This window comes from Hippocampus comes, unplaced genomic scaffold, assembly GCF_001891065.2.
Source record: "Hippocampus comes isolate QL1 unplaced genomic scaffold, H_comes_QL1_v1.1 scaffold5, whole genome shotgun sequence".
Classification (NCBI taxonomy): Eukaryota; Metazoa; Chordata; class Actinopteri; order Syngnathiformes; family Syngnathidae; genus Hippocampus; species Hippocampus comes.
This window is the reverse complement of record NW_017805701.1, coordinates 78,330-88,974: the sequence shown is the minus strand read 5'-3', so window position 1 is coordinate 88,974 and position 10,645 is coordinate 78,330.

Below are 10,645 nucleotides of genomic sequence, written 5' to 3'. Positions count from 1 at the left end.
GCCTACCTAACTAACTAACTGCCTGCATACCTACCTGCCTGCCTGCCTACCTGCCTGCCTGCCTGCCTAACTGCCTGCCTGCCTAACTAACTGCCTGCCTGCATGCCTAACTAACTGCCTGCCTGCCTAACTGCCTGCCTAACTAACTAACTAACCCAACTGCCTTCCTAACTGCCTGCCTGCCGAACTAACTGCCTGCCTAACTAACTAACTAACTAACTAACTAACTGCCTGCCTGCCTGCCTGCCTGCCTAACTACCTGCCTGCCTGCCTGCCTAACTGCCTGCCTAACTAACTAACTAACTAACTAACTACCTAACTAACTGCCTGCCTGCCTGCCTGCCTGCCTAACTACCTGCCTGCCTGCCTGCCTAACTGCCTGCCTAACTAACTGTCTGCCTGCCTAACTAACTAACTGCCCGCCCGCCCGATTGATTGATTTCCTGCCTGATTGAGTGATTGATTTCCTGCCTGATTGATTGATTGATTTCCTGCCTGCCTGATTGATTGATTTATTCCCTTCCTGCCTGCTTGATTGATTGATTTCCTTCCTTCCTGATTGATTGATTGCCTGCCTAATTGATTGATTGCCTTCCTTCCTTCTTGATTGATTGCCTTCCTTATTGATTGATTGATTGATTTCCTTCCTTCTTGCCTGCCTGATTGATTGATTTCCTTCCTTCCTGATTGATTGATTGATTTCCTTCCTGATTGATTGATTGCCTGCCTGATTGATTGATTGCCTTCCTTATTGATTGATTGATTGATTTCCTTCCTTCTTGATTGATTGATTGATTGGTTTCCTTCCTTCCTTCCTTCCTTCCTGATTGGTTGATTGATTTCCTTCTTTCCTTCCTTCCTTCCTTCTGTCCTTCCTTCCGTCCTTCCTTCCTTCCTTCCTTCCTGATTGATTGACTGATTGATTTCCTTCCTTCTTGCCTGCCTGATTGATTGATTGATTGATTGATTGATTGATTGATTGATTGATTGATTTCCTTCCTTCTTGCATGCCTGCCTGCCTGATTGATTGATTTCCTTCTTGCCCGATTGATTGATTTTCTTCTTCTTGCCTGATTTCCTTCTTCCCGAACTAGGGTTAGGAGGCAACAACTCGAAAAAAAACGTGATAATGACAGAGGTTTCATCAGGACAAGTTTTGCTTGTTACCTACTGGGACAATACAGGACACGGACACTTGGCACATAGTTGCTACCTGCCTTGCATAGTTTTGTGACACCTGTCAAACAACCATGAGTGAGTCCGCCCCTCCTATAATTACCTGATGGGCGAGCTTTTGGCACTGGAATGGCCGCCAGCTCACCGCAGCATCTACGGGGGCCTGTCTTGGGGTGTTTTGTTGTTTTTTTTTTTGCGCCGCAATTAAAAGATGGCTGGGTGGCAAACCGCGCTGAGGCTGACGCGTTGGGAGAGAGGCTGTGGCTGCAGGCGGCGTGAGAGCACGCCATCCAGGAATAACATTGTTAATTATGTTTGACAGGTATCTATTAAAGTGCATTCTTAGACCTCGGAGGTCGGCTCGCATCTATTGCAAATCTAAACTGCTGCCCCAGTAGATCGCGATTCATTTACACTGTATGATTACCCTTTGCTTCCTTCATAGCAGGTGGAGCTGGTTGATTTTTAAGATCGCCCTGTTACGCTCTTGGAGCAAAGAGTTCCAATATTTATGATTCAGGAAAAAAGTAACCGTGTGGACCGGCGCTTTGAGCTTGCGTTGCCTCCTTAGAGAGCCTCGTCATTGGCTGTAAGTGTGCGCACATCACACAGAGAAAGGAGGGGAGGAAAAAGTCAAGGGTCTTCTGGCTGGAATGGCTACTTTAGAGTGCCTCGTAGTTGTGGCATTGGAACACCCAATGAGATATATTGCAGCCACCAAAGGCAGTGAATATTTTTGGGACGCTCAATCATATCCCAAATGCAATAGACAATTTTGGCTTCCTCCCCAACCTCTTTCCTCTTCCTCTATTATGGCGCACCTGCTCAATGGGATGTGGTGACGCCCTGTTGCAGGTGGACTTTAATATTCCATCCCCAAAGGGGGTGCTGCTGCTTCAAAAGTTTGGGGAATATCCTACCTGCGGGGGAGTAGACGGCAGCCTAATCGAATTGACAAATGTCTTGCTTTTTTTTCTCTTCTTTGAAATATATATACAGATAATTTTCCTCTTTCCACGACTCAGGCTACTTGATCGCAGAATCGTATCACTTGAAACTCCTGGTGTCAGTCCACCCCGAGAGGTTTTGACCGTGCCCTCGCGCCAGCGTCAAATCGACACATCGGGCCAATCAAACGCACGACATGGCAACGCGAGGTGCTTTTTAATGAGTAATTCATGGCTCCTTTTCACTATTAGCTCAACAAGCACTCCAGCATCTCCACAGCGGGTTTACTCGACACAATAGCCCTGTGATTGTAATCACACACTTGATTTGACGACCCCGGTGGGTGAGACGTAAGAAGGCCGCGTCTGATTGGGCGAGACAGAAGGAAGGGTTCATCCGTCTGCTCGTATGGACGGATGTATGGCGAACACTCTCACTCATCAGGGGGATGAAGGGGAAAAAAAAAAGGGAAGATAGAAGGAAACTTGCCCGGAGACTTTTCACGTGGCGTGTCTGCGGCAACCGACTGAAGTATGTCTGTTTGAAGATAATGAATGACATAAAAGTCGTCAATTATCCGCGGAGAAGGTGCTGGGGGAATAATGAGGGCTTAACGCATACGCGTGCACATATATTCGCGCACGATGTCATTACATTAGAAGAACCACACTGTGATTTGCGTTGCGCAAAAATTGCCGTCAAGGGTGCATGGATGGATGGACGAATGGCATTTCTTTGGTACAGAGGTCAAGGAAAATAAATCCTGTTGTTGTGATGACTTTTTTCTTGCAGTCATCATGGTCCCATCCAGAAAAGTATTCACAAGACCGATACAGCACTCTTACTTTTTTTCGTCTTGGCAATCAGGCCGTCATCGTTCTCGAAAGGTCATCGCCATATTGATTAAAAACGGCACATCTAATGATTGAGTCAATTTTTGGACAAAAGTATAATTACGTCGCCGAGTTAATTTTCAAATCGAGAAAGTGGAGGTGTCACGCTTAATGAGTTCTTAATGAGTAAACGAGTGTGGTCAGGCCACTGGCACGTTCTTTCTACCTCAGTGGGCTTGGCCTCCTCCCTTTTCTGTTTTTTTGTTTGTAAGACATGCGCAAAGGCACCTCACACTCCGAGTATTTAGACGTGGTTGAAACAGAGTGTGTGTCGTAATTATGAGAAAAGATGACAGTTCAAGGAATGGCTGGCCAAAGCCGCGTCCAAAAGCCACACGCATGCATCACTTGCAGGGCGTGTTTTTTTTTTTTTTTTTTTTTTAAGTTGCATGTAGGTAAATAAATGATTATATTATCATGAAAAGCACTTACTCAGTCTTGGTTTTGTTGTTTTATAGTTGGAGGTGTCAAAAAAAAAAAAAAATCCCAAAAAGCTGTTTTTGTTTTTTGGGGTTTTTTTTTTTTTTTTTTTTTGGAGAGGGATTAAAACTAGCACACTCTATTCTGAGGGTGAAAGCGAACCATTTAATGTATCGGTGTTCTGTGCTGTGACTGGTCAGTGCACGTTTTGGAGGCGTGGAATTAGTTATGTGACATGTTATTTTTTTCTTTTTTTGTGCATCTCCTTTTCGCTCTTCAAACGCCGTTGTTATCTCGAAATGGCGGTTTGAGTTCGCGGCCACCCTGTTGCTACACCTGGCGTCTGCTGGGGCCCCAAAGGGGAATATTTGATCCAACATGTAACGCTATCAGGACAGACTTGTGCATGCTTTGGGCCGTAGGCGTTTTAAAAAAAAAAAAAAGGAGGGCAATGACTGTTTCCTGGCTCAGGCCTTCGCTTCACCTTTTATAGCCGATCGCTAGATGACTGTCTGATTTATTGTTCTGTTTGTTTGGTGGCTTGATGTACAGTCTGTACCGTGTGCCGCGGTTGAGCAAAGTACGACGCGGCCCACAAAAGTGAGGTCATTTGAAGATGGGGGGGGCCATGAAATAAGAGTTAAAACGTGTGAAATTAAATCACATGCAACACGCATTGAACAAATGCTTTATTTATTTGATTTTTTTTTTTTTTTGGTCATTGTTTAATTCTTCCAATTTGTTTCGCCAATTACTGAAATGAATAAAAGATACCAGTTTAATATTAAAATTTCGAAAACGACCCTTTGGCCCTTTGCCCACCCCAGGTGTGAACACTCAATTGTTTGGCCTTTGTCTCTGTTCACATTCCCGACAAACAATTAAGCGTGCGCCCGATGCATCAAGCCAGCTTGACATCCACCTTGACAGTCCGGTTTCCCCGAGCGATGACTTTTCGCCGTAATTAAGTGAGTGTCCGCGTCAAGGCAGCTACCAACGTGGGAGCGGCTGTCACTTGCGCCGCGTCGGCGTGCGGGTTCCTTTTTTTTTGGCAGCCAAAGTCGCGCTTCCTGTACCGACCAGTCCGTTGTATAACCGTGCCGGTCCATTCTGTGGAAAGCAGGCAAGCCACGGACACGTAACAGTCCTGCGTGTGAACTCTTTCAGGGAGGGGTGTGCCGTACCAGTTTCTTTGCCCCCCCCAAGTGTTATGTATGCACACTTCTATTAATCTGTTTCCATCAAAGGCAAACAATTTCATTTATTCTCTACCTCTTTGCTGAGGGTTTTTTTCCTCCCCCTCCCATCTTCCATATTTATGCCCCCCTTAGGTCCTAAGACGTGGCCAGTCATTCTTCTGTTCCCCAGAAGTACCATGGCACCTCATAGTTGGCAGACTTCTCATGAAATGGGAGAGCCAGATATCGATCGCCGTCGAGAGAAAAGGTCCTCGAGCTTTCCACGGACTCCAGTTTGACAAGCGCAGGCCCGTGCGTCTAAAACCGAGATCCGCAAGCCCCTACCCTGGGTTCTGCGCAGAAGGCCCGGGAGGAATACATTGAGCCATGTCTCTTAAGCGCGTCGTGACCGATCGACACGGGAGCGTGCAAACACCCGTCACCTCGACACGATCGGACCCGCGGGGTCAGCGAGCGGCCCCGCATCGTAGCCATTCGTCGCGCCTTTCGCTAACCTGCATCAAAAGCGCGCATGTCGTCGTCAGGATTAGAGGAGCGAAGAGAAAGGAGAGGCCCCAACCCATTCGCGGCTGGCACGGCCACCGCCGCCGCCTCCTCAGCGCCACCGAGTTTTTAATGCATCCCATTTAAGTTTAATTACTCCAATCTCGGCGAGGGCACATAGGAAGAAAAGGCCCGGGCGCTTGTGTCGAGCAGATTACCCCACTGGCCTGCCAAGTCCACGGCGCGCTGCATCCTAAGATAGAATTCAAATTCAAATGTGGGGCTAAAGAAAGTGCAGCTGTCACCCCTCTGGCCTGCGAAGCCCCAACCAGATCAAAGATGAGCTGTCCTCCTCCCCTGCCTGTGTAAAAATGAGCTGTCCTGGCCGTGCCAGTGTCTCGTCCCCCCGGGGCACCTAATCCTCCTCTCCTGACTCCACACTGACAGTCTGAATAAAGGCGTTAAACCCCGCAAAATAATTACCAATTAAAACGGATGGAGAAGTCATCAGGTAGAGGCTGCTGCTGCTGCTGCTGCTGCTGCTGTGGCGGTTGCTGGTGGGGCGGAGGCTTTTCCTCTTCTTCTCCTTCTTCTTCTCCCTCTTCCATCTGTGCCAAGAACAACCTGTGCTTGCTCCTTTTATGGCTGAGTGACCTTACAGAGTCCTATCACAGCGGGAACAGACTTCTTGGATGTCGCAGGGAGTTTGTTACCGCCCACGACCCCCTGAAAAAGAGGAAAGTGGGGGTGGGGTGGGGGGGGGGTCTGCAACCTGTACACCAGCCAGACAAAGTTTTGCCAAAGAGAACTTGTTTAATCTTCCTTCTACCTGGATCGCTCTCGGGGTACACGCGCTAGATTGGCTTAGACTGACTTGAAGGATATGTGCTCGAAGTTACTTGTGTTGATTCCTACTAATACTGACAAGTACATCTCGTCTGTATGTTTGAGATACAAGACTCCTGGTTTTTGTTGTTGTCGTTAGAATTTTTACTTTGACTCAACTCCCTTAAAGATAAATCTGGCAAAGCGTGAACAATTCTTCAAAATAGGCTCCACACTGTTTATTCCCATTCCCAGGTAAAGTTGACTGTCAAGCTAAACATAAAACAAATGAAATTACACCTTGGGATGGCCCTGCGGTTGAATGGTTAACGCGTCGACCTCACACTACAGAGGTCATGCATTCGATCCCGGCTCCGGGCTTCCTGTGTGGATTTTGCATGTTCTCCCTGTGGGTTTTCTGCGGGTACTCCGGTTTCCTCCCACATCCCCAAAACATGTATGGCAGGTTAATGGAACGCTCAAAATTGTCCCTGGGTGTGAGTGTGAGCGCGGATGGTTGTTGGTCTCTGTGTGCCCTGCGATTGGCTGGCAACTGGTTCAGGGTGTCCCACCTCCTGCTGCCCAAAGATGGCTGGGATAGGCTCCAGCACCCCCCGCAACCCTTGTGAGGATAAAGCGGATCTGAAAATGGATGGCTGGAAATTACACCTTGTGTATTTAAAACAACCACAAAGCCTTTCACTCCACTCGCTTGTTGCACTAATTTGCATCGTTGTTGCAGTGCGAGAACAACTCGTATTAGTGCCGTACTGATGAACTGAGAGGAGTTGACATGTCTCAACGAACAGTATATCTGTCAGGTCTGTCTAATAACTGTCCCCAAGTGGCCAAGGCGGGTACACCAGAAGGAGCCGCCACAATAGGCGTTCGATTGATGCAGTACGACAAAAAAAAAAATCTTTTTAATAGTATCTCATGCCACCACCGTCATGTGGAACGCCGTTGAAATTAGCACGGATGTTATGTGCAATTCAGAATTAGGACTTGACGGCACATTCTTCCCGTGAAACCACTTAGAAATCCGCAAATATAAGCGTGCTTGAGTGATGAACATCAATATGGTGAAGGTTCGCTCAATTCTCATTGAATGTCCTCAACGCCACTCGTGTACTTCAATTTGGGAAAAAAAAAATGTCACCTGGGCATCATGACCATCCTGGTGGCGTCTCCCTGATTGACCCTATTGTTTCCCAGCTAATATCCTAACACGGTGGCCTCAAAGAAAGGCTCTCTTCACGTTCTAATGTGTCGAGAGCCACTCTTACATCACATGGCCTTGGAGCACAATGGCAGCCGAGAAGAGCCGAGGCCTCAAAAGTCTGGTGATTGCGCTTCAATAACGATTGCCGTCGCCGCCTTCTTCCTTTTTTTTTTTTTTTTCCTTCTTCTCTCCGTATGCACGCCGTCTTGTTTGTCCTTCACGGGGCAATTATCGAACAATGTCGTCAAAAGGCTTTGGACTTCTTGCGGTCTGCTAATGACGAGCAGGCACGGAGACGAAAGTGGGCCCTCTAATGAAGATGGCCTGGGGGCCTTGTATCGCTTTTATATGCAAATCATTTTGTTTTGTTTCCTTTGTCCTCCCTTAAATGATCAAAATTGTCCTTCCACCTTAAAGATTGTCGTCTTTCAAGCAGACGCCCAAATTTCAGACCACCAAGGCAAATCAAATGAATGGAGAAAGCTTTAAATTGACTGTTGATGACACAAACATGGCTTTTGTTTGTCTAGCGCCACCTGATTTGATTTGGGGGATGTACGTCATTCACCTTCCTTTTACCATCGATAATCAAACTAAAAATGATCTGTCGCAGGGTCGAACGCTCTCACATTCTTGATTGGCAGCTGCAGGTGGAAAGTGAACCATTAATCCACGGTAAAATCAATGACTCTTGATTTCAAAACTTCTGTAAGACACGACTGCGTACCCAAAAACTGGGCTCAAAATCAGAACTCTGCAACCTGAAGGACAACCTTAAAACAAAATATTTTGCAGAATTGTTAACCCTTTGAGGGACAGCGGTTACTACAGTGGACAGCCTGTCATGTGATCAGGCTACAGGTTAACGGGGGGGTGCTGGAGCCTATCCCAGCCGTCTTCGGGCAGTAGGCGGGGGACACCCTGAGTACCCGGAGAAAACCCACACAGGCCCGGGGGAGGACATGCAAACTCCACACAGGAAGGCCCGAGCCGGGATCGAACCGTGCGCCTCTGCACTGCGAGGCCGACGCGAATTTATATATTCACATGCTGGCAGAAATGTTGTCTGTTTTATCTCAACTCCAGGTGCCTTGCTTTTCTCAGTGTGACTTGCGCACACTCACAGCCAACTACGAGGCACTTTAAGAGTAGCCACATAACCGGATTACAGGTTGTTTTGGAAAATATAGGCATGGCTAGCTAGCAAAGCAGTTGGTGCCCGACTCTAAAGTACATTACGAGGCACCATTTTAGCCACACCCACAAAAAAACAAAACAAAACGAGGGAGACCGAAACGCTGTCTCCACAATTGAGTACTCCGTAGTTCTCAGTTTTGAATTTTGTATCGTTTATTTCAATCTCTAGATTTGCATTACAAGACCTTTATAAGATCAAACTTCAACAACAACAACAAAAAAAACCCACACAGCATTTGAACTTTGTATGCCTGGCGAGGTCAACTGGATTTTAACACGAGACAACGTTGTTCTCTAAAGTGTTTTCATTTTTGGAAGCTGAGAATTTCCGCCACATTGGGCTTGAAAAATACAATCCTCTGTTCAAACTCCCTTTTTTTTTTTCTCCTCCTCAACGATAATTGAACTTGGTTACGCATTCAGTCGGTTTCTTGAGCCCTTAAACGTCTTTTAATGCGCGACACATCAAAGTGGTCAACGCTCGACTGACTTTGTCTTGATTGCATCAAAACATGACATTTATCCCGCGCGTGTTTTCCACCCCAAATCCCGAATTAAAAGGCTCTTCGCCGTGCTTCGAAGTGTTGATACAGATCGGGAGGCTCGCAAGTACGACGGAGTTTGTCGGCGCGCCAGCGGCGTTCGCACACGTTGACTCGCCAGCTGCACCAAAGCTGCTTGACGAGTTTGTCCGACGATTAATGACACGCAAGTGTGACCTGCGAAAGGTGACTGAGTGCAAACGCTTATGCAAGGGCCAATTAAATCCGGGGGTTATTTCAAAGAATTTTGTCACTTTTTTTCGTTGTTATCTATTTATGATGAATAGACCTCGCCGTGTTAAGACGTTGTGGCGTTCGGCTTCATTCTTGACAGCACAAAAGTCTTCAATACACAAGTTGAAGAATATTTCTGGCAACCGGTGGAGATCCACGGGTGCCAAAGTTTGGTTTTAGCAAAACAGCCAAATGACAAACGGCTGAATTCTTGACGGTGATATGAGCCTCCAGAACGAAGTAATGACGATCGGGTCAATTATGAACGCCATTGGCGACCTTTAGAACAAAGTCAATTGAAGGAATAGAACCGGCTCTGTTTTGAAGGACGACCGGTGGCGAGCTCGTGGCCTTTTGGTTCAAGTCAAGCAAAGTAGCGACAATTGTTTGTGTTCTTGACAGCTTGTAAACTTGTTTTGATTTACAGGTCTGGCGACCGGTTCAGATCAGTCATTCGCTGAGCTAGCTTAAAACAAAATAACAACCGCAACTAGCGGAGGTCGACTGTGCGGTAACTAAACAAGTTATTTTAGTTGATCGGTCCATTTTCTGATCGAATCGGCGATTGTCTCTAAAATCCTGATTGTGTAAATCTTCTCATGTTCTCGGAAAAGTGAATGGAAGAGGAGGGCGGAGAGCTTTAGAAGGATGGGTCAGACCCTTGTGAAAAACACATTTTGGTCGGTTTTGTACTTCCAACCATCCATCCATTTTCCGATCCGCTTTATCCTCACAAGGGTCGCGGGGGGTGCTGGAGCCTATCCCAGCAGTCTTCGGGCAGTAGGCGGGGGACACCCTGAACCGGTTGCCGGCCAATCGCAGGGCACACATCAACGAACAACCATCCGTGCCCATAATCACACCAAGGGACAATTTAGAGTGTTCCATCCACCTGCCATGCATGTTTTTGGGAATGTGGGAGGAAACTGGAATACCCGGAGAAAACCCACGCAGGCACGGGGAGAACATGTAAACTCCACACAGGAAGGCCAGAGCCGGGATCGACCTCTGCACTGTGAGGTCGACGTGCTAACCACTCGACCAGCAGGCCGCCGGGTTTCGTACTCGCGTCGGAATAGTTGAAGATCCGTCAAAATGCTCGAAAACCGCTGAGGAACTCTTCTTTACAAACAGCTGGCAGGGAACGAGTTCAACGTGTTCCCAGGGGTTGTTTACCTCCACACTTTGAAACGTACCCGCAATCGAACCTGCCGAACGTCATTTGAAACGGCGCACTTGGGAAGCTGCTTGTCCGACAGCGGACATCTTGATCGTCCTTGCTTAGCCGACGTCGGAGACGCTTTTGGGAGCAGCAAGGAGGTGTCACCTTGCAATAAGTAGATTAAAGTTTGGCCCGTCAGCAGCCAACGCGCCGTAATCGGAGACGATGGTTTGACAAGCGTGAGATCAAAACCGATACTGAGCCGAAACAAGTTCAACGCTTCAACTGATCCAGGGAGAAAGATTAACACACCCACGCAAGCTAGCTAAAATGTAGTGTATGTA